The following is a 20,470-nucleotide window of genomic DNA, read 5'->3' on the forward strand; positions in this document are numbered from 1 at the left end:
AACTTTTAGTTAAACTAAATTAACAAATGAGAAGTTTTTTAAAAAGATATACAAAATCAACAAACTTTTACTTAAACTAACTTTAAAAATATTCAAAGAAATAAAATAAGAAACTTAAAAGCAGATATTACAACTGAGGTCACAGAAATACAAAGGATCATAAAAGACTGTTAAAACAACTAGAGAGCAACGTATTGGAAAACCTAGAAGAAATGAATAAACTTCTGGACACACACAACCTGCCACAATTAAATCATAAAGAATAGGAAAATCTGAACAGACTATTAACTAGTAACAAGACTGGATGGCTAATAAAAAGTCTCCCGTCAGAGAAAAGCTCAAGTCCTGGTGCCTTCACTACTAAATTCTACCAAGCATTTAAAGAACTAGTACCAATCCTGTGCAAACGAATAGAAAAAATTTAGAGAGAATTCTTTCAAACCCATTCTATATGCTAGCATTATCATGATACCAAACCCGACAAGAACCCAAGAACAGCAAAATACTATAGGTCGGAGGCTAAGGCGAGCCCGGGCGGCGGGCGGACAGGGAGGGGCCGGCGCGGGGTCAGGGGCTCCGGGCGCGCCCACTCGGCCCCCCTAGGACTGACGCAGCCAGCGCAGGTGCTGTGCGTAGCGTCCCTCAAGCCGCGGCCTCCTCCGGCGGTGCTTCCTCAGGCGGCGGGCCCGGGGCGCGGGCGGCGCTGCCATGGGCTCGCAGGGCAGCCCGGTGAGGAGCTACGACTTACCTTCTCAAGCTCCTGCTGGTGGGCAAGGGCGAGATCCTGGAGAGCTTGCAGGACGGCGCGGCCGAGTCACGTATGCCTACAGCAACGGGATCGACTACAAGACCACCACCATCCTGCTGGACGGCGAGCGCGTGAAGCTGGAGCTCCGGGACACGTCCAGCCAGGGCTGGTTTTGCACCATCTTGAGGTCCTACTCCAGGGCGCTCAGGGGATCTTCCTGGTGTATGACGTCCCCAACAGCTGGACCCTTGACAGCATCGACCGCTGGATCAAGGAGATCGACGAGCATGCGCCCGGAGTCCCCCGGATCTTGGTTGGAAACCGGCTGCACCTGGCCTTCAAGCGGCGGAGTCCTAACGGAGCAGGCCCGCGCATTCGCAGAGAAGAACTGCATGACCTTTTTCCGAGGTCAGCCCCCTGTGCAACTTCAACGTTATCGAGCCCTTCACGGAGCTGTCCCGCATCGTGCTCAGGCGGCACGACATGGAGAAGATCTGGAGGCCCAACTGAGTGTTCAGCCTGCAGGGCCTCTGCTGCCGGGCCATCGTCTCCTGCACCCCAGCGCACCTCATCGACAAGCTTCCACTGCCCGTCACCATCAAGCCACCTCAAGTCCTTCTCGATGGCCAACGGCATGAACGCGGTCATGATGCACGGCCGCTCCTATTCCCTGGCCAGCGGGGACGGGGCGGTGGCAGCAAGGGCAACAGTCTTAAGAGGTCCAAGTCCATCCGCCAGCCCCAGAGCCCCTCTCTTCCCCCGCAACTGCTCACGGAGCAACTGTAATATCTCCTAGCAGAGACGGGTGGGGCCGCCTGTGCAGATGCTGGGAGGGCTCGAGTTGGACGCTCCCGGCCAGAGGAAGGGCCAGCGCCGCCTACATGGAAGACTGGTCACACAGCTGCCTCCGAAGCGCTGGGCTTTCCTCACACCTGAGCCGGATGCGGGGAGGAGCATACACGGAGCACGCGCGGCAGGCGGAAGGAGGGTGCGCGCCTGCGCTGCTGGTGCTTCCCGGAATTTTGGTCTGAAACAAGCCAGGCCACCCCAGCTGCCTGGGCTCCGCTGGCAGGTAGGCTGGCTCGCCTTTCTTATTTATATAGAGAACACTTCACCTTTTTTGTAAATTTTTAAGAGGCCTTCAGGGAAGCCTGGGTGTGGCCCCATGGTAGACTGGTGACCTCATGGCCACGCCAGCCAGGTGGACGCACTCGGGACGCCTCGGGAGGGAATTTGTGGCAGCGATGGGAAGGAGTTGTCCTGTGAATCCACGCACGCGAATAGCGGGGCTGCTCAGAGGCCAGGGGAGCAGATGGGGTCGGTGCTCCCTCTGGAAGCTCAGGTGACCTCTGCCCCGGCTCCCATGGGCCGCTCTGACCTCAGTGGTCACCGTACTGGCAGTGGTTGGAGGGTGTGGCCCTGTGGTCAGAGCCCAAGGAACACTTGGGAGAGGGGAGAAATGAGGTGCGCCTGGGAGCCCACACTTTTGTTGCTGCCCAAATTCCTCCCGACATGGGGCTGAGAACCTGCTGTGATGTGACACCTTCAGGGACGTCTACCACTCAAAACTAAGAACAGCGTCTCTCCCACCCTGAAGAGGGCAGAGCTATCTGTAGACTTAGGAATACTTGACGGGCCACAGCTCAGCTGCCTCCGGCGGCATCCGGACCCCAACACCTGCATGCAACCTCCTGTTCTCGGCAACTTCTGTCGCTGGTCCTGGTGTCCCCATAGCTGCTGCTCTCCTGTGAGGTCGCACGGCATCGGGACCATCCTGACCTGCTCCCGCTTCTTAGGGAGGCGCCTGGAACTGCCTTGTCCACGTCCACGTGGGGGTCTCGGGAGGCTAGGCCCCTCCTCAAAGCCCCACCAGCCCGGCACTCGTGCTGAGCCCCAGGTATGCAGGGCAGGCCAACTCTCTCCTTCTGAAGCCATTGGCCGCTCCTTTGTCCAGTGCTTCTGCCCACATCTGCACCCAGCAGCCCCCGCCCGCAGCACTGGTGCTCACCTCTACCTCCTAGTCTCAGGCCGCACGGCACAGCATGGCCAGCAGGCAGAAGGAGCCCTCCCAGGGCCAAGACCCCCCACAGCAGGGACTCCATGGCACATGCTTCCCAAGGTGGCCCCACGGAGTGTGCCACCAGGCACCAGTGGACTTGAAGCCCCATGGCCGGTTCCTGGAGATAAGGTCCCGGAGATAAGGGACGGGGCCTGTGTGAACTGCCACGTAAGTAAGGGAACCCCGGCCAGGCAGCCCTGCCACATCCCCCAAAAACCCTGGCTTCCTGATCCAGCTTCGCTGTCCTGGCCCCACCTGTCCTCTTGCTGCCAACAGGGCCCTTGTTTGGGATTATGAACAAACTACACAGACTTTGAGGATTTAGACGGCCCTGTGTTCACTACCCTCACTGCTGTTAGACACTCATGCCATTTCTGGTTCTTTCCGAACCGTTCTTTCTTCTTTGTACAGTAAATGTAATTCGGCTGTGGGGGCGGGAGGGGGGGACTGTAGGTCAACATTTCTGATGAACATAGATGAAAAATTTATCAACAAAATACCAACATACAAATTCAGTAGCTAGTTAAAAAGCTCATTCACAATGATCAAGTAGGATTCATCCCAGGGATACAAGGATGTTTCAATAGTTTCAACATAGGCAAATCAATAAATATTATTTATCCCATTAACAGAATCAAAGACAAAACCCATATGATCATTTCAATAAGCACAGAAAAATCATCTGATAAAACATTCCTTCATGATTAAAAACTCAACAAATGGGACATAAAAGAAACACACTTCAACACAATAAAGGCTATATATAACAAACTCACAGCTAACATCATAATGAAATGGGAAAGATTCCAGATCTTTTCCTCTAAGATCTGGAAGAAGATAAGGATGCCCACTTTCAACATTTTTATTTAACGTAATATTGAAAGTCCTAGCCAGAGCAACTAGTTAAAGAAAGAAAGGGAATCTAAATTGGAAAGGAGGAAGTCAAATTTCTCCTCCTGCAGATTACATGATCTTATGTATAGAAAACCCTAAAGACTACACACACATACACACACACACACACACACACCCCTGTTAGAACTAAAAAATTCAGTAAAGTTGCAGGATACAAAATCAGCTCACAAAATTCAATAGTGTTTCTATATGCCAACAGCAAACTATCCAGGAAAAAATTCAGACAAGCAATTCTGTTTATAATATATATGAAAATAATAAAACACCTATGAATAAATTTAACCAAGGAGGTGAAAGATCACTAAAATTAAAATTATAAAACATTGATGAACAAAGTTGAAGACACCAAGAAATGGAAAGATATTCTACTTTCATGGATTAGAAGAATTAATACTGTTAAAATTTCCACACTACCCAAGGCAATCTACAGATTTGATAGAAACACTTTTAAAATACTGATGGCATTCTTTACAGAAATAGAAAAAACAATCCTAAAATTCTTACAGAACCACAAAAGACCCCGAATAGCTAAAGTAATCTTGGGCAAAAAGAACAAACCTGAAGGCATCTCTATCTGACTTCAAAATATACAACAAAGCTATGTAACCTAAACAGCATGGTAGTAGCATAAAAACAGACATACAGACCAATGGAACACAATAGAGAATACAGAAATAAACCCACACACAGCCAACTGATTTTCAACAAAGACACCAAGAACATACACTGGGGAAATAGTATATTCAGTAAGTTGTGCTGGGAAAGCTGAGTATTCATATGCAGGAGAATGAAACTAGAACACTCTCACCTTATTAAAAAAATCAACTCAAAATGGATTAAGACTTAAATATATGACCTAAAACTATAAAACTACTGGAAGACAACATAGAATAAATGCTTCATGATACTGGTCTGGGTCAGAGATATTGTCAAGGTAGGCTCCGTAATAGAGTAGTGATCATGATGGCATGGATTGATAAATTGATGATTTTTGTAAATGAAGAGCGATGCTCAGAGAAGGTCTGGTAGAAAAACATTTCCGTGTTTGTAATTTAGTTGTACTTCTGGTCAGTGAGGAAAGTGTAATCCATGTGTAATTTTGCCTGTATTTTATTGCTGTGTGGATTACATTGGTTGCTTTTTGAAATATTCAAGTAGTGCATCCCTGGGATAAATGTCACTTAACCATTGTTTAGAATTCATTTTATGTATTACTAAATTGTATTTTTAATATTTTAAAGGATTTTGTATCTAAATTCATGAGGAATATTGGTCTGTAGTTTTCTTTTTTGAATGGTCTTTGTAGGGTTTTGGTATTAGAGTAATAATAGCTTTATAAAAGGAATTGGGATGTTTTCCCTCTTTTGCTGTTTTATGGAAAAGATTGTTTATAATTGGTGTTAATTCTTCCTTAACCATTTGATAAAATTCTTCAGTGAAACAATCTGGGTCAGGAGATTTCTTCTTTGGAAATTTTAAATTACAATTATAGTTTCTTTAGTAGATACAGGGCTATTCAAATGTTTGTAATAATTTCTTATTATCCTTTTGGTGTCTGCAGCGTAAATAGTGACATCCCTGTTTCATTCCTGTTATTGGTAGTCTGTGTCTTTTCTTTTTTAGCATTTGTAAATCTTGCTAGACACTTGACAATCCTACTGGCCTTTGCAAAGAACCACCTTTTTTTGTTTGTTTGTTTGTTTCTTTTTAGTCACTAACAGCAGAGTGGGACAAGAACCACCTTTTGTTTCACTGACTTTTCTCTGTTGCTTTTCTGTTTCCAATTTTACTGACTTCTGTTCTTTTTTAAAAATTTTCTTTCTTCGGGTTCCTTTGTGTAATAAATTTTAATTTTGTTTTGCTTCAGTATTCATTTTGAATAAAAGTTTAACTTTATCAAGCCAGAAGCAGGGCTCAGTCACCCTTGACTTTGAGAATTTTACTTTCGTAAACTTGAAAGTCACCCTTGAAATAGTTACCAGATCTACACCACATCCAGATGGCTCAAGCTGGTGGCCAGAGATAAGAATTTAGAGGGATCTATCCCCACTTTCTTTCCACTTCTTTTGGACAAACCATTCAAGCTCCTGCCTGGGAACTTAAAGTGACCCACACCCTAATCCATTACATGTACTGCCAGTTGCCCTGTGCTCTTCCCTCCCTAGCTGACTCTGAATTCCTGCTTCACGTGACCCAGGACAGAGGACTGCCCTCCCAACTCATTACACCCTGCTTACCCAGAAGGTGTAAATAGAAAATCTTTGAACTTGTTCACTATTGTGGTAGTGCATTGCATTGGCACCTTCCATCTGAAGAACTAAGTAAGGGCTGCCACAAGTTGAGTTTTCCCAGAATGCCAGGGAGAGCACAAGATGGGCTCGCAGTGCCAGAGCAAAGATCAGGCAGATATAAAGAAAAGAACCACGAGGGCATCTACAGCTATAAACAAGGATCCTGTGTAAGAGATCCCCTGGTCAAACAACTAGGCTTTAGGCCATCTGCCTGGTTTAAAAAAAAAAAAAAGAAAAGAAAAGAAAGCAGAAGTATTCCATGAAAGGCACACTCTAAACACTCATACCCAGCTCCCCTTCAATTTCTATTAGGGCAAGGTTGCCAGCCACTCTGGTACTAAAACCCCAATTTACTTGGAGGCTCTCAAAACACTTTGATCTTCTTTTTAGTGAATACTTAGATTTTTTATTTGAGATTTTTTTCTAATGTAAGCATTTGGGACTATGAGTTTCACTCTCAGTAGTGATTTAGCTTCTTCCCACAAGTTTTAATATGTTGTATATTTACTTTCATTTAGTTCAGTTTACGTTTTGACTTCCTTGAGGCCTTCTCTTTGACCTATAGATTATTTAGAAGTGTGTTGCTTAGTTTCCAAGTGTTTGGAGATTTTTCTATAAGCTTTTTGCTATTGATTCCACTTTGGTTCCATTGGAGTAAATTCAATGGCGAAAGAATAGCACAGAAAAAGCAATTTAGAGAAAAATCAGCATCCGTTCACAACAAAAACTCTCAGGGAAAGGCATAAAGGGGGACCTACTCATCTTGCTAAAGAGTACCTACAAAAACACTACAGCTAACATTGTAGTTAACACTGACAAACTGATTTATTTCCCTTCAAGATTGGGAACAAAGCAAGGATGTCTGCTCTTAACACTCTTACTTGCTTTTACGCCAAGATTTATTATAAAGGTGTAGTAATCAAGATGGTTTGGTAGTACTGTCATGATGGACATATAGACAAATGGAACATAGTTGAAAGTCCAGAAATAGAGCCACATACGTGTCAATTGACTTTCAACAAAATACAAAGATAATTTACTCAAGAAAGAATACCTTTTCCAAATGGTGCCAGAGCAATTGGATATCTGTTGAAAAAAGAAAAAGAAAAAAGCACTCTCAAAAACACCCCAAAACAAAAGAATAGATTCATAGCTTGCATCAGATACAAAAATTAGCTCAAAATGAATCGTAAACCTAAATATAAAACCTAAAATTATAAAACTTCTTGAAAGAAACAAATAATTCTTTCTGACTTGGATTAAAGATTTCTTAAACTCAATATCCAAAGCATGATCCATAAAAGCAACATTTATAAATTGAACTGCAAAAAAACTAAGAACTTCTGCACTTTAACACAGGCATGCACTACACTTTGAAAGACATTATTAAAAGCAAAAAGGCAAGTAATAAACTGAGAGAAGATATTTGCGAATCACGTATCTGATGAAGCAATTGCATATAAACAATTGCATCTAGACTATCTAAAAAACCTTTAAACCTCAAACATTAGAGAACAAAAACCCAATTAAAAATAAGCAAAATAGTGCAATAAAATATTAAATATATATATATGTACACACTATTAATCACATATTGCCTGTTGGCACAGCCATTAAATAAACTATACTATTCTTTTTTTAAAAAAATGAGCAAAATATACAATAGATAGTTCAGCATAAGAGATATACTGACTACAGTAAGACCATGGAACGATAGTCAACATCGTTAGCTATTATTAAGGAATCTTAAATGCAGTTTATAGTACATCAATTTTGCCTCAATAAAGCTGCTGACAAAATGCACTTAAGTATTATTTTACACTTGCTAAAATGTTAAGAAGTTCAATTTCAATCATGTGTTTAGGGGCCCTCCCCTCCACTAAGACCATATAAGAATTACAGAGACTCCCAATGTTTCTGGAAAATGGGTGTGAGACCTGGTCTTCCCAATTCCCATTGACTTTTGCTGCTACTGATCCTGCTGCAGGGTCTGGTCCTACCTCTGCTCTTGGGTCATAATTCTTGGGTTTACTTCAGAGACAACCTACTCCCTGTTACTAACAAATCAAAGGCTCAGACCTAGAGGCCCCCATAGCATCTTAGGGCTCTGTAGCTACCCTTCACAACATTCCTTGCTTTCCTAGCCCTATCTGTAGTCCTGCACAGAAGTGAGTTGTAAAGGGAAGCAGTACCCAGCAAACTATGTCGGTGATGAAGCACAAAATCTTGAAGAGTCTCCTTGGGAAAGGGGGCCCACACTAAGAACACATTTACGTTATTCTGGCAGTGAGAACAAAACACAAAGCCCCTTCTGAAACTTGATCTACTCCCATACATCATCACACTCGTTATCATTGAGGCCTGCCTGACTCTAAAACTCAAGCAGAATCTTCAAACCCTATTGGGCCTAATATTTATTGACAGAATGTTTCTAAAATACCTCAGTCTGGTAAAGGCAACTGTTGGTAAATAGCTGAGAGTTAATAGAGAAGTTTTTTGTTTTCTTTTTGTTTTGACAGTGACTAAAAACCTTATAGTAACTGAGAGTCATCGATCTCAGAATTAATTCTTAATATTCAAACATTTCAATATATGTGAAAGAGATCAACTGTATCTGTCCTTTTTGAGGGGGTTAGTATTTTCACTAAATCTTGTAATTTGTGCTTCTTTAACTGTTTTCTGTTTTTCACAGAAGGTACGCTATTGAATCAAAACTGCTATTGAATCAAAGCTTGTGGTGATTGGAGATTTTATCTTTATTCTGAAGCTGGCCAGTGGATATCTAGACAATTTGATCCTTCGTGAAGGAAGTTCATGAGTTGTTTAATGACAGGGACAATATAAAGAGAATCTGTAGCTTTAAATAACTTCAGTAAATCTTAATTGCAAAAAGTCTCATGAGGTATAATTCAGGTTGCACACAAAAAAATATAGCATAAAAAGTCTAGTATTTCTCATTGACACCCTTAACCTGAAAATATTCTGAATGGAGCATTAATTTTTGGATGAGAAAAGGCAAGTCTTTGGCTCTATAACCTTGATCAAAAAAAAATTGTAATGTTTGGCTTAGGGTATACTTTTATTTGGAAGTGTAATGGTTAATTTTATGTGTCAACTTGACTGGGCCATAGAGTGCCCACGTATTTGGTCAAACACTATTCTAGGTGTGTCTGTGAGGTTATTTTTGGATGAAACTAGCATTGAAATCAGTAGACTGAGGAAGTAGATTGCCTTCCCTAATGTGGGTGGGTCTCATCCAATGAGTTAAAGGTCTAAATCACACACACACACACACACACCCTTCCTCTTGGTTTTGTTTTTCTGGAGAATCCTAATACAATAAGTTTCCCTAGTTTGAATGCACCCTCCTGGGCCCTACAGAAATATGAGTATTGGCTAGTTTCTCTGGTCTCATTTCTCCTACTGAGTTCAACAGCTTTAACATGTATGAAATATACCATTTCAGAAAAGATGGGTGATTTCAGAAAATTCTTGCTTCGACCAGAGCCTCTCCTTCAGTGTCAGCTACAGAAAAATATTCCCATTGGGAGTAAAACGCAAAAACTTCATGTGAGTGAACATGTGTATGTCTGTTTAAACTGATAGCATCATCCATTTCTGCTTTTGGCAGTGAGCAGTCTTTTGTCTAATGAGTTTATAAGTGAAAAATACAATCTTTAGCACTGTTTGGAGTTTCTGAATTGACAAACCAAACAGGTGTAGTTGTGCTACACCAGATGTGGGACATATTTTAAAACAGGTTTGCAGGTTTGGGGAGAAGAATGCTCTATGTTGCTTTCCTAACCATTCTAGGAGGATTCTTCGTAGATTTGTGGTTAGTGGATGTCTTGAATTGGTGAGCAGAAAAGAAACTAAAGAGGGAAAGTAAAGGAAAAGAGAGAAAGCACAGCAGTGCCTGAAAATAGATCGTTTGTAAGGTCATCATGTGAGCATGAGAAGTTCATTGAAAACTTAGAGTTAGTGTATCATGTCCTTTTTCAGAGATGCTATTTAGGATTTCCTTTGTGTCTCTCAGATTGTGAAACCTAAAGTGTTCAGAAGAGTGCATATAAAGAAGTTCCATTATGGTAAATTCTAGGGCAGGGCTGTGATGACGCTTTCTTCCCCCAACTTTAGTTTCTGTTTCAGTTAGTGCTCAGTTTACCCACATTATATAAGACATGCATCTGAATTAAAGACCATACACTACTAAGTAAGAGGTGCCTATTTCCCCTGTAGATCTCCCTTGGCTGACTTTTTTTTTCATAACTCAAGGCTCAGTACAAATCTAACTTGCTCAAAGATGACTGTTGTGATGGTTAATTTCATATGTCAACTTGACTGGGCCATGGGGTGTCCAGACATTTGGTAAGACATTATTGTGGGTGTTTCTATGAGGGTGTTTTTGGATGAGATTACCATTTAAATCAACAGACGGAGTAAAGCAGGTTGTTCTCCCTAGTATGAGTGGGTCTCATTCAATCAGTTGAAGGCTTGAATAGGACAAATGGCTGAAAGTGAGAAAATTCTCCTACCTGACAACTTTTGAATTGGGACATCAGCTGTGCAGAATTTGGACTTTCCAGTTTCCATTATGCCATGAGTCAAATCCTTATTTTACACACACAAACACACACACACACACACACACACACTTCTCTGGAAAACTTTGAGTTATTCAACTGCTAACTCTATCTAAAGTATCATTCTCCCTGCAGTCACTCAGTTTCTCTGTATTACATCACCTTGACTTATTTTATTTTTTCATTTTTTCATAGTATTTATCATTATTGGTGAAATTTCATTTATTTTTATTCTTGTTTACTTTTTGTTTTACTGCAATTGAATAAAAGTTTCCTGAGACCAGGGATTCTGTTCTTCTCATCCATTGTTGCATCCCTAGTGCTTAGTATTCAATAAATATATTTTGGATTAATTAGAGTGGACATTTAAAAATAAATGTTTAATGAATTGATGACTCCCAAGCACTGTGCTAGGAAATTAGAATACATGAACATGAGGAAGGTGTAAATTTGGCTCTCTATGAATACACACACACACACACACACACACACACACTTTTCTAACTAGAAAAAAAGTTTTTTGTAGTGCTTCTTAACTAATAGCCACAGGTTAGGTTCTTCCCATTATCTTTTCCCCAGCAATGGGTAAGGCATTTACCTAAGTACATGCCTTAAGTACATTTACCTAAGTACAAGTTCTCACCCACTTCTTTTTTGGGATGAATTTGCCATATTGCTAAGTGAGTCAATTATAGAAAGATCCACAGATGCTGGTTATACAGCATCATGGAAAGAGTTTTACTGTGTTTCCAACCATACTGCCATCACTGACCAACTAACTGAGCATGCCAGCCACAGAGGTTCTCATTAACAACTAGGAAGTGGGGGAGTGTCTCTGATATATTGATATGCTGAAGGTCATCCTGATGAACATTTCAAATGGTGTGCCTCTCAGAACATTGAGTCTCAGGATGTTAACTGATAACAAGTGAATAAAGTAATGTGTGGGTGCAAACACTTTGGAAATGCTAGGTTAAAAGAAAACCAAATTCATTTACTTCAAAACCAATACACATTTACAAAGAGAACTGTATAGTATGCAATATTTCTTAACCTTATTTGACCAGTATATGTGTTGAATTATATCCCCCCACCAAAAAAATATGTATTGAAGCCTAACTCCTAGTACCTCAGAATGTAATCTTATTTGGAAATGGCATCACCATAGATGTAGTTTGTTAACATAAGGTCATATGGAGTAGGACAGGTTCTTAATTCAACCTGACTGGTGTCTTTGTAAGAAGAGACACACACAGAGAGGACAGCCATGGGAAGAAGGAGGCAGAGATTGGAATGATATATCTCAAAGCAAAGGAATATCAAAGATTGCTGGCTATCACTCATAGATAGAAGAGGACAGGCATGAAACAGATTGTCACTTAGAGCCCTCAGAAAGAACCACCACTGCCAATACCTTGATTTCAGACTTCTGGCCCCTAGAGCTGCAAGAGAATAAATTTCTGTTTTTTTGTCACCCAGTTTGTTGTCATTTGTTACACAGCTGCCCTAGGAAACTAATAAAATCATGGGTATATTTTGCTCTGGGAATATCTTGAGAGAACAGTCTTGGAAAACACTTTTCTAGGTGACTTTCTATGTTGAAATGTGATTTTCCAATCCCCACTATACTTGAATAAATGGTAGAGGGAGGTTTAGGTGAAATAACCCTTTCTTGTGGCCTTTGTCAGAACCAACACTTTGAAGATTTTACTGTTGCAGTAAGTACTTGTGTTTACTTGGCAGAGGACTTTTAGCTTTAGGAAGAGTCATGATTTATGAGAATCTCTTCATTAAGATAACAACAAATCTCAGACAAAGAGCACAGTCTTCCCAGAGCACTGGGGCTGCCCCTCAGAGCCTGTTGGAGGAATGCTGAGTGTGGTGGTGGAAGGTCTGTCTCTGGAGTCAGACAGAGCATGGGTCCAAGTCTGGGGTTTCTGGCCTTAGATGAATCACTGGGCCTTACTACACTTTGTTTTTTGCAGGTGACAACAAGGGATAAAAATGGCAACAGCCCTGACATTAACAGCCTCACCAAGTTACTTTGCAAACCATAAAGTTTAACTGTAAATTTAAGGCTCTCATTAGGTAAGAAATCACTTTTCCATTCTTCCTACCTTTTGTTGAACAGAGAGTTTTGTTGTACAGTTTTATATATCAAAATTTGATACATATGTATTCTCGAGGTAAAATGGCTTATATTGAGCCATGGATCTGTTTATTAAGCATCTTCGATTAATCATAATTAAGAATCCTTGACATTTCTAGCTTCTCTTTCCCCTAGCTCCAATTAAAATTAAGAGTAGGTCTCATTAGCCATATCTGGATGATATGTCCATGCTTGCAGTCAGAAGGGGGTATATGAGAAGGGTCTGTGTGATCCAGTCTACCGGAATGAGGAGGGGTGGTTCACAAAAAGAAAATCAAAGTGCTGTTACTAAAAGCAGAAGTAAAGGATGCTTGGCTAGTAAAACTTACAAATGCCTGTCGAAAGTAGTCAGTACCCTTTGACTACATGTAACGCCACCACCAACTGTAACTTATACAATGAAAGGAAAATTTTGGTTCACAAAATCAAACCACTGGGAAGGCACAAGAGTGGCTGGGCTTCAGGAACTGAGACACTGCCAGGACTCTCTCTCTCTCCAAGTCTGTGCTAGTCCTATATGCCAGGCTCATTCTCTCAGCCTGGACTCTACCATGCTGGAAACATGAGTATCTACAGCTCCTCATATCTCTAGATTCGGCTTCACCCATGAAATGGCACTGAGCTTGTACTCTCTAGATTCAGTTTTTAAAGTCCTAGTAAAGGGTTATGATTGGCTCAGCTTGAAGTAGGTGCCATCCTTGAACTAATTTTTGTGGCCAGGGAGACGACGACTTTGGATAAAACCATGAGAGCTCTGTTATGGTGGCAGTGGTGGAAAGAATGTTTCCCAGAATATGAGAGATGCAATTCCCAAAAGAAGGCAAGGCAAACTGAACAGTATATGCCAAGAATAACTTGATTTGCATCACAGTACACTATATGGGTTTGTTCTATTTTAGTCCCTATAAATATACCAACTGTACCTCTGAAAGCAGATATAGGATATAAATAGAGATGATAGATAGATAGATAGATAGATAGATAGGATAGACAGATAATAGAAGATAGATGGATAGATAGGATAAACCAATAGATGATTGATATAGATAGATAATAGAGAGATAATAGATGATAGAACATATAGATTAGATACATAGAAAGACAGAGAGGATAAATAGATTAGACAGAAAGACAGACACAGAGACAGACAGATGGATGTCAGTGTGGCAACTGTATTTTAATCAAGAATTCTTACAAGTTTTTCCAGGGCCTCTCCATTGTGTCCTGTCTGCAAGGGGCATTATCCTCCAACACAGAGCTGTCTTGTAAAAAAAAAGTTTCATAAGAAGGTACAAACTTCAGTTCAATTCTGATCCCCATAAAGTACCTAGAATTGCCTTAAAGTAGACTTGATTTCTACATAACATGCCCTATTTTCTTTTTATCTCCAGCTGCCAGAAAGATTAGACAAATGCTTTTGTAGTATATCAGTAATTGTCTGGTAAATGAAACCTGGTAGAGTTTTTTTTCCCTCCTCATGTATGTCTGATTTTTTTTTTATATATGTATGTATGTTGTACTAAAAATTACTTCAAGTTACTTTTGGGAGTACAATATTAAGGTATTTTATATATTTACAATGTCAGTCCAGAAAATCTTCGTTTTCTGGATCCTACATCTGATTTCTCATAGTCCCAGTCCTATTACAACATAAGTTAGATCTTTCAGGATCAACTAACATCCCTGGTTAATAACAACGTCTGAAGTCAGACTTACATTAAGTATTAGTTTACTGGGGAGGGACGTCCCAAAGCATCTTTCCTCCACGTATAAATTTAGGAATTTTCTAATTCTGAGTATCAAGTCAAGATAGGTCACTAAAAGGTGGAAAACTCCATTTACATACATTGCAGTTAGCAACATGGAATATTTTTGTTTGATGTTTTCCCAGAAATACTTTCAAAAGTGCCAACAATAACCACTCAAAGTCACATTTTCCTGTTTACACCATACATGGGGAAAATAAACTAATTGTCATATGTGTCTTTTGCGTGAAAGGCATAAGAATCTGTTACTTTCTACTCAAGTCTTTCCTAGGAGGATGCTTGGTGTTTATTTTTTTTATACCTGATCTACCATTTGGTAATAAACATAGAATATTCTGAAAACTTTTAAGGGAAAAATAAGTCAATGCTTCAGTTACGTGAAATAAATCAGTGTTGCTCTTTGGCAGGGCTGGACCTATGATTTATCTTTTTTAAAAAAGGAAAACCTTTCCTGTTAGATACAACTAGACAACATTTGTTTAGTGTATTCTCTCTTTTATGGATAATTTTTGTCCTAATTCAAGGTTGATAAATATCATGTTCAATATCCTAAAATGTACACTTTACAAATGTTTTAAGACTCTGCAATTTTTCATTGTTACATCACAGCTTCTTATTTGTTAACGATTCCAAAGGATTATTTCCTTAAATTGATATCATGCAATATAATGCAAAAGGGAGACAATCACACAAAATTAATTTTAAAACAGACAAAGGATCCAGAACTATCCCATGGAAACCATACAACCAGGAGGCAGCATTAGTGAGTCTGGGGCAGATAGAATCTGCTCCAGACCCACACACATACACACACACACACACACACACTACACACACGTAATATGGCATAATCCTCACCATGTTGTCCAAGCTGCTCTTTAACTCCTGAGCTCAAGCCATCCACCCTCCTTTGCCTCACAAAGTGCTAGGATTACAGGCATACATGGCCATGACAGCTACTTGTTTATGGTAGTTCTTTTTGTGGTTACAAGATTATTTGTTAATGAATGGTTCTTTGCATTTGGTAAAACATTTGATCTTCAGTGAGCTGACCTTACCTGCCTTCCTCCCTTCCTCAGCTGCCTGGATAGACAAGAAGAGTTTTGTTTTGATTGGGTTTTTTTGTTGTTGTTCTTTGACAAAACCAGTGAATTTTATTTGTTTTGGTATTTACTACTCCACATAGAGTGATGTCTTATTTTAAAAATCGCTATTAATATATACATTTGAATTAATAATATTTGAAGATTATTTTTGTTGCTTGCTTTACATTTCCTAAAGATTCTAAAATTATATGTACTTCTATAATTGAAATCATCAGGAATAATTATTTTTATATGACATGCTTGAGAACAATTTTTCCCCTGACAAACTAGAAAGCTACGTAATTTGCAAAGTACTTTGTTATTTTGATGCTGTGTTAAAGAAAGCAAAAGGTTAATTATAATGCCTCTTAATCCTCCTTTTAAAAAGAAATTTGTAAGAATTTGCTATACAAATAGATTTAGTTTGGCACTCTCTAAACAAGATTTCTAATAGGGTATCCTGAAAGATTTTGCCTTTTAAAAAGTACTTTTAAATTTTCATTTATGCAAAATTTTGGTCAGATTCAGATTGAAAAATACATCTTTAAAAGTAAAAATCAAAATGAGAATATTGAGGCCGGGCATGGTGGCTCACACCTGTAATCCTAGCACTTTGGGAGGCCCAGGCGAGCGCAACGCTTGAGCTCAGGAGTTCAAGACCGGCCTGGGCAATGTGGCAAAACCCCGTTTCTACTAAAAATACAAAAATTAGCCGGGTTTGATGGCAGGCACCTGTATTCCCAGCTACTTGGGAAGCTGAGGTGGGCGGATGGCTTGAGCCTAAGAGACAGAGGCTGCAGTGAGCCAAGATCCAACCTGAGTGACAGAGTGAGACTCTGCCAAAAAAAAATAAAAATAATAAAAAATTAAATGATTAAAATTAATTTTAATTAAATTTAAATTAATTTGATTAAAATTAATTTTAATTAAATTTAAATTAATTTGATTAAAATTAAATAATATGATACTTTCTAAAAACCAAAGCTAATCCATTTAGTGAAATAACTTTTGAACTAGAAAGATAGATCCAGGGAGAAGAAATACAACTAAAGTTATTAGTAGATAGAAAATTATATTCAAATCTCAAATGGGAAATTAATTTCTTTAAATTACTAAAAAGCATACCCCAAGGAATTCCATCATAATCTTGGGAGGTTGTGGTTCCTTCTGTTATACTCTGGTGACCAGCTCACTACCTGAGAAGTGTAGGCAAAATGAAAGGAGTTCAGAGATAAGTAGCAGACATGAACCAATGGTCTTGAAAATCTAGCCCACAGGGAAAGATACAGAAAAGGCCAATAGTCTGCTTAGAAAGACTGGCTAAGCTGAGCATACGGTGAGGGGATCACATGAAGAAGTAGCACCACATGAAGAAGTAGCACCATAGTACGTGCAGTAGAACCATGGTAAGTATGGTAGAACCTATCGGAAGGGGTGTGTGGTGGAAAGGACCAAAATGAGCACGTAAAAATGGATAGAGAAACTAACAAGGACATGTTCAGGATGTGATGCTGGGTGAGCAACTTTAAACCTGGACCAGAAGAATCTTTAAGGGTTTAGCATTTGTGACTTTCTTCACAAGAAGTAGTGAAAGATTTGCTGGATCCTACCACTCACTCAGCCCTCAAAAATGGAAGATCTTCCTTTCCTCCAGAACCAACCCCTACAAGTTGCTTTCAGCTCCAAGAGGCCATTCAGAGGAAGGGGCCTCTGTGTGTAATTTTTCCATCAGGATAGGCCATCTGTTCCTAGTTTGCGTGAGTCTTGTATGTGTTGATGCACTCCTGGCAATTTGGACCAAGTAAGCTATGTTCCAAAAACCATGCTGTGCTTCAGATTTTTGTGTTCAATACCTTCAACCAAAAGCAAAGGTGAACAAAGCCGTCATGACATTTTAGGGTGTATTTATTTCATATTGTGTTTAATTTACAAAAGTATTTAAAGTGAGTCCATTCTAAGCTCAAACTTTTTAAAGGCCTGAAGTGTTAAAAATATGTAAATATATAAGAAAATATAAACAACTCTGTGGTTTTATAGTGCAGAGAAAAGCATTCTAATAATAAACACTATAGAAATTTTCGAAGATAAAATATTAGCCCTTTTGTTTGACAATGCTGTTCAATTAGACTAGCCTCTCTGGCTTAGATTATGGATCTTTAAAATGTCTTATGAGTTAAAAGAGAAGCATCAAGACCTATTGCTTGGAATTTGGGGATGAACAGGAGAGAGAGGAACATTACCAGAGAATAAGAGAAATCTATAAATCGAACCATCATACCCAGGTGACCCATGTGACAAAAAAAAATTGTGGCATGCAAGATTACACCTAAAATATTTGTAGAAAAGAAAGTAAAATGGAGTTATTCCACAGATGGCCTGAGAGAATTTCAGATAGTTTTGCAAACAGCCAGTCATCTTTCAGCAGAGTTATTAAGTTACTTTTTCTGCTGGTATTAAAGATAGCATGGAAGTATAGGATATCTTGTCTGATGGTTATAACTATCTTTTCCCACTAGGTGAGTCATGGTTTGTCTCCTAGTTTTTAAAACTTTACTTGCTTGAATGCAGGCAGATGCACACACACACACACACACACACACACACACACACACACACACCTTCCTTAAAATAAATCTCCCTCTATGTACACATCCTATTGGTTTTGTTTCTCTGAAAAACCCTGACTAATACAATGAGCATATGGCAAATGGCAATTGACCATAACCCAACCACCTTACCTTCCACGTCAGGCTCAACTGTTAGTTCTACCAAGTCATAAAAAGGAAATCTTGTCTTGCTTCCTAGTTTCTTTTTGTTTCTAATTCCTTAGCCAGGATTGAGTGGGCTCTTGCTTTCTTATTTTCTGGGCCCCCACAGTTTCTCCAGTCCCCTTAAGCAGAGAAACAGCACACTTTTGTTTTGGTTTTTTAATTAAATGTTCTATTTTTAGATAATTGTGTATTACTATGGAGTTGTAGGAAATAATACAGAGAGATCGTCTTTAGCCTTTTTCTAGTTTTCTGCAATGGCAACATCTTGCCAAACTATAGTACCACAGCCATGAGATTGACGTTGACAGTAAAGATACAGGACTTTTTCATCAGCACAAGGATTCCTCCTGTTGCTCTTTTACAGCCATACTCACTTCCCTCTCACTTCCACCTCCTCCCTACCTCCTGGCAATCACGAATTTGTTCTCATGTCTATAATTTTGTCCTGTCAAAAATGTTATATAAATGGAATTATACAGATTATAACCTTGAAATTGACTTTTTCACTTAGCATAATTATCTAGAGATTTATTTAAGTTGTTGCATGTATCTTAATAGTTTTCCTTGGTATGAATATACCACAGCTTTTTAACCATTTATTTGTTGAAGGGTATCTGAATTGCTTCCAGTTTTGGCTATCATGAATACAGCTGTTATGAATGTTCCTGTGTGGGTTTTCATGTGAACATAAATTTTTATTTCTCTGGAATAAATGCTTAGGAGTGAAATTACTGGATCATATGGAAATCACATTTTTAGTTTTTTAAAAACTACAAAACTGTTTTCTAGAGTGATTGTACCACTTTACATTCCTGCCAGCAATTATTCAGTTTCTCTGTCTTTTCCAGAATTTTGTGTTGCCACTATTTTTTATTTTAGCCATTCTGATAGTTATGTTGCAAATTTAATTTCCTTAATGGCTAATGGTTTTGATATCTTTTCATGTGCTTATTTGTATCTGTATATCCTTCCTGGTCAAATCTCTTGTGTTTTTTGCCCAATTTTTAATGGATTTTTTTTTTTTTTACTATTGAAATTTCAGAAATATTTATCTATTCTGGATATTAGTATTTTGCTAGATATATGGTTTGCAATTTTTCTTTCAGCTTGAAGCTTGTTTTTTCATTATCTTAACTATTTTGCAGAATAAAGTTTTTTCTTTTGATGAAGTACAGTTTATCATTTTTTATGGACCCTGCTTTTGGTGTTAAATCTAAACACTCTTTGCCTAGCCCTAGATCTCAAAGTTTTTCTCCTATGTGTTTTCCTAGCATTTTTATAGTTTTACATTTAAGTCTGTGATTCATTGTGGGGTTTTTTGTATAAAGTCTGATTTTTATATTCTTATCTTGTATCCTTGGACCATGCTGAACTCACTTTATTAGTTCTAAAAGTATTTTGTATATAGTCCTTGGAATTTTCATCCAGATATTCATGTTACCTGCAAATAGGGGCAGTTGAACTTCCTCCTTTCCTATATGTATGACTTTTGTTTCCACTTCGTTTATTTGTTCTTTCTATTCTTGCTAGAAATTCCAGTGCTATACTGAATAAGAAGCGAGTGGACATCTTCGCCTTGTTCCTGATTTTAGAATGAAAGCATTCATTATAATGTTAGCTGTAGGTGGCTTGAAGATACTCTTTATCAAGTTGAGAAATTTCTCTTTTATTACAGTTTTTCTGAGTTTTTGTCATGAATGTGTGCTGAATTTTGTTGAATGATTTTTCTGTATTTCTTGACACAAATGTGATTTCCTTCTTTAACCTGTTAAGATGGTGATTATTTTGATTTTCAACTAGTGAGCCAACCTTGCATTCCTGGAATAAACCCCTTGGTCATGGTATATAATTTTCATTGTATATGGCTGAAATCTATTTGCTAATATTTTTCTAAGAATTTTTGCATCAATATTTATGAGGAATATTGGTCTGTAGTTTTTCTCTCTTTTTTAATGTTTTCATCTGATTTTGGCATAAGGGTAATACTAGCTTCATAAAATGAAATAGGAAGCATTCTCTTTGCTTCCCTTTTCTGGGAGAGATTACATAGATTTGGTTTTATTTTTCCTTTTAACATTTTTTTTTTTTTTGAGATGAAGTCTC

General features: G+C 39.1%; 1 pseudogene; it reads left to right on the plus strand.

Moving 5' to 3' along the window:
• The first annotated feature begins 708 nt into the window (after positions 1-708).
• LOC105716300 (ras-related protein Rab-40C-like) lies at positions 709-1,544 on the plus strand (annotated as a pseudogene).
• Positions 1,545-20,470: the final 18,926 nt, after the last annotated feature.

This window comes from Aotus nancymaae, unplaced genomic scaffold, assembly GCF_030222135.1.
Source record: "Aotus nancymaae isolate 86718 unplaced genomic scaffold, 86718_ANA_hifiasm-v0.15.2.pri h1tg000025l, whole genome shotgun sequence".
NCBI classification, from domain to species: domain Eukaryota; kingdom Metazoa; phylum Chordata; class Mammalia; order Primates; family Aotidae; genus Aotus; species Aotus nancymaae.